The sequence below is a fragment of the Parus major genome, unplaced genomic scaffold, assembly GCF_001522545.3.
Source record: "Parus major isolate Abel unplaced genomic scaffold, Parus_major1.1 Scaffold365, whole genome shotgun sequence".
NCBI classification, from domain to species: domain Eukaryota; kingdom Metazoa; phylum Chordata; class Aves; order Passeriformes; family Paridae; genus Parus; species Parus major.
This window is the reverse complement of record NW_015379293.1, coordinates 88,716-92,835: the sequence shown is the minus strand read 5'-3', so window position 1 is coordinate 92,835 and position 4,120 is coordinate 88,716. Positions and strand designations below refer to the sequence as shown.

Sequence of the window (4,120 nt, the reverse complement as noted above, 5' to 3'; positions counted from 1 at the left end):
CCTTCCCTTCCCTTCCCGCACCTTCCCTTCCCGCACCTTCCCTTCCCGCACCTTCCCTTCCCGCACCTTCCCCCTCCCCATCATTTTCTTTTTCCTTCTCCCTTCTCCTCTCTTTCCCCCTTCCTTTTCTTTTTCCCCTCAAAGCTTCAGCTTTGGTTCAGGATTGCAGATCTGGCCCTGCATGAAATAATTTTCCTATCTAAACCAGTTGTCAGGGCTCCTTCTAAATATGAGAGAAAGACAATGAGAGACAGAGAAAACAAATTGTCTCTGACTGTGAGAAGTGGGGTGACCTATTCCTGGAAGCACAACCACCTTTCCATGAGTGGTGATCTCAGGTAAATGTCTGTGCTCATCAGTCATCAATAGCAGAGGCACATTCAGGACAGTTCCACATGCACATCATCTATTCATTGTTACCTTTTAAGAAGCCATCACTCTATTGCTCTGCTTTCAGGAGAAAACCCCTCAAATATTGAGTGTTTTATGCTATTTATATGCTTTCCCTCCTTTCAGACCAGAGGAAGGAAGGAGGAAAGGAAAATAGGAAAAGGAGAAGGAAGGAAAATAGGAAAGGGTAGTGGGAGGAAATAGAGCAGGGTTCAGTCCTGGGAAAGGTCCCTGGTATTTCCTGACTCCTTCAGTTCTGGGACAGCCACCGGCCCTGGGGCTGTGACTTCTCTGGGGTCCCTGCTGACATTTCTCTATTTACAGTCTTCAGTGGAGCTCTTTTCCTCACCTGGGTCTGTACTCCCCTCGAACACCAGGAAAGCTTTCTTGACATGCAGCAGCTTTTGGCAAAGGGTTCCTTAATTCAGTCCTTCTGTGGAACACGGCCCTGGGCAAAGAACACAAAAAGTCACAAGGAGCAGACAGCACAGGGAAGTGGAGTGCAAGAAAGAGAGGGAGGGAGAGCAGAGCACTGCAGTGAGCTGTGCCCTGAGCAGGCCTTTCCTCACTCCTGAGCAGTCCCTGTTTCTGCCTTCACCTGTTATTGCTGCTCTGATGGATGCAGTCAGAAGGGACAGGCAGAGTTGTTGGAAGGGTCAGCGAGGCCGTGCTTCCTGCAGCAGCTGTGCAGAAGGGGGTGTTAAGGAAACTTCCTGGACTGACCATTCCTGAGGCTCTCTGGCCAGCACACTCCCACCACCAGAGATGTCTGGTGCTGGGACCAGAGCCCCTCCACAGCGGTGGCTCCAGTGCTCCAATGGGCCCTGCTGGACTCCCCACTCCCTCCACTCTCATACTCAGCCCCTGTGTCCTCCCTGCTTCAGCTCAGGTTTCCCACAGCAGTCTCAGATGTCTGAGTCCATAAAGCCATTTATTCCCAGTACAGCTGGAACAGTCTGAGCTGTTTCTCCCACAAAGGAATCCCTCAGTTTTATTCCCTCACAGTCTGCGTGCCCGAGGCCCAAGTCTGGCTCTTCCTCCCAAGCCCTTGGCTCCTGCTGGGTCTCTCGGTGTCCCTTCCCCAGCTGTGCCACCACTCTTGGTGCCCTTTGCTGTGCTTTGTTGGCAGTTCATGGGCTCTTGTCTCGGGCTCCCACCTGGAGCTCAACTTGCAGCTGCCCCCAGCCACCTGCACCAGGTGTGTTCACAGCCAGGAGGAGGGGAGAGTGGGAGTGAGGTTGTTTTGGTTTTATCATTGTTACTTGGCTTTCTGCTCTATTGGGAATTGCTGAGAAAGGAAAGCAATCGTCCCCAACTTGAGTCTGGTTTGCCCATGATGGCAACTGGTGAGGGATGTCCCAGGCTTTATGTGAGCTCGTCAGTTGTATTTTTATCTCCTGTCTAGTTGAGGAGGGGAAGTGAGAGAAGTTTGGTGGGCATCTGGCAGCCAGCCAAGGTCACCACTGTCTTTTCTCCATATATTTCTTCATAGCTAGTCAGGACAACCTCCAGGATTTGAGTCTGAAGGAATGGAAAATGGTCCCTTTCCTCTGAGGAAAATTGTGGCTGGGGTTGAATACCAGGTTCTGCACTCTGCAAAAGCAGAAGGTCTTCATTTTGACCAAGGAAGATGATGTGTGTGTCTGTGAGAATTCTTAAAGCTCCAGAGCAGACAAGATGGGTTAGGGACCAGCTGGAAGTACAACAGAACTTCTTAACAACTGTGTTTTCTTCTCTAGTCCTTGCCTACCACAAAGATTTTTCCCCTCTTTTCCCTTGCATTACAAAGTTAATCTTGAAAAATGGACACAGGTAACAAGAAACGAGGTCATGGCGAATATTTTTGCTAAGAGTTATATTACTTACTTTTAGACAGTGATGCAAGGGAAAATAGGTAACTTTAAAAACCTTGAGTAGATCAGAGGTTTGAGTAGTATAAGGGACATACATGTCCCAGACAAGCTCTTTAATCTATTCTGAAAATCTTTAGGGAAATATCGTAGTGAAGTTTCCGCTTTTTCATTTTTATTTTTCTTTTCATGTGAATCAGTGGCTAGAAGAAATGATCCGGTCGAGGTCGTTCACAGGAAGCTTAACTAAGACCATAAGTAAGTGTGGACTTATGTATCCCATTCTCTTGGCTGTGGGCATCCTCGGGAGCCCTTGGGATGCGATGTGTTATTCCCGAGAGAAGAGAGGCCAGTGGAGGTCTCTCCCCTGAGCATGTTATCTGCAGAACCCCTTCCAGAGCACAGCAGAAAGCCTGGCCTTTGGGGTGGGATCACTTTGATCAGAGGGGTGACCTTATTTGACAAGAGGCACACCCTGCTCTAGCAGGGGGTATTGCTGAGCAAGGCTTTGAGGGTCAGGCTGAGATGAATGTGCGAAGGGACAGAACAGGGACCTGGGAGGTCCCTCTCCACTCCCGTGGTGTGAGGCTGAAGAGCCTCACCCTCTTGTGGTGGCTGTGCTCTGGTGGGACCTGTGTGGTGCCTAGGTTCTGTGGCAGCTGAGGCAGCTTCCTGGCCCAGGAGAGCCTCAGTGGGCCCCGAGGGTCAGAAACCCCCCAGCACTGCTGTGGGGCTCCTGGTTCACAGAAACTCATGGCTCCTGGGCCAGCGGCAGGATATGTTCTGCCCCTAAACCTGCTCAGTGCAATCCTGGAGTTTCTTAGGGAAAGGCCCTGGTTAAAGATCCTCTTTTTCTTCTTGATTTTATTTTCACATGTACCTGATGTCCAGTAACAACGGTCGTTGGCTATGGGGTTGAGAAACTCATAGAAATTATGTTCGAAGAATCAAGTAAGTGTGCTGAATGCCATTCCTCTTGTCTGTGGTCATCCTTGGGAACTCTTGGGATGTGATGTGTTATCCCTGAGAGAAGTGAGGCCAGTGGATGTCTCTTCCCTGAGCACACTGCCTGCAGAACCCCTTAAAGAGCAGAAGGCCTGGCCTTTGGGGTGGGATCAGTTTGGTCAGAGAGGTGATCTTCTTTGACCAGAGACACATGCTACTCAAGCAGGAGGTATTGCTGAGCAATTGGTAATGATTTCAAAGGCATAGCACATCCCTTCTGGGATTTCCTTTCCTCTCTCTGAACATTAAAGGAGGAATCTCACCCTGGGCTTAGCTACAGGGATGAATGGCAGAAGCCTTTCTGTGCAGGTGTGTCCTTTGCCCCACTACCTGGAAACTAAACCCTGCCAAGCAGGAAGGGGATACAGAAGTGCATGAGGGCCCAGTGCAGTCAGATCAAACAATCCCACCTGTTTGGAAATTCCCATTTCCAAAGGCCTCCAGCCAGTCCTTTGTTATATTGCTTATCCCCATGAGGATGCCCAGGACCCCAGGCTCCCAGGGTGCAGATATGTCCCAGCAATGGGCTTTTCCCAGCACAGACCAGCATAGCCTGGAGGAGAGGAAACCAAAACCCAACCTGTAGGAAGACCCAAGAAGAGACCCTTAAGAAGAGACTTTAAAACGGAGGATTTGATCATCCTCAGGCAGGATGGGTGGTCTCCCCTTCAAAAGAGCAATGTCAGTTCCCCACTGACACCAATCTTTTTCTACAGGAAGGAGAAGGGAGAGGAAGACCACAAAAGTCCTGGTATGTAAGATAAATGAAGACTTCCGGGAGCTCACAAAAAAAATTAAAGCTGTACAAGAACATTTCAAAGAATTGCAGGAGTCCAGACAGAAGGAGCATCAGCTCCTCAGAGCAGAGCTGGAGA

At 49.7% G+C, this 4,120-nt stretch overlaps 1 long non-coding RNA gene across 1 annotated transcript in view; it reads left to right on the top strand.

The window, feature by feature from the left end:
• LOC107198907 overlaps positions 1 to 4,065 on the top strand; it is a 5,656-nt gene extending 1,591 nt beyond the window's left edge. Inside the window, exons 2-4 of the long non-coding RNA XR_001519134.3 lie at positions 2,441 to 2,498; positions 3,132 to 3,191; positions 3,962 to 4,065. This is a non-coding gene — a long non-coding RNA (uncharacterized LOC107198907). The remainder of the gene's footprint in view (positions 1 to 2,440; positions 2,499 to 3,131; positions 3,192 to 3,961) is intronic.
• Positions 4,066 to 4,120: the final 55 nt, after the last annotated feature.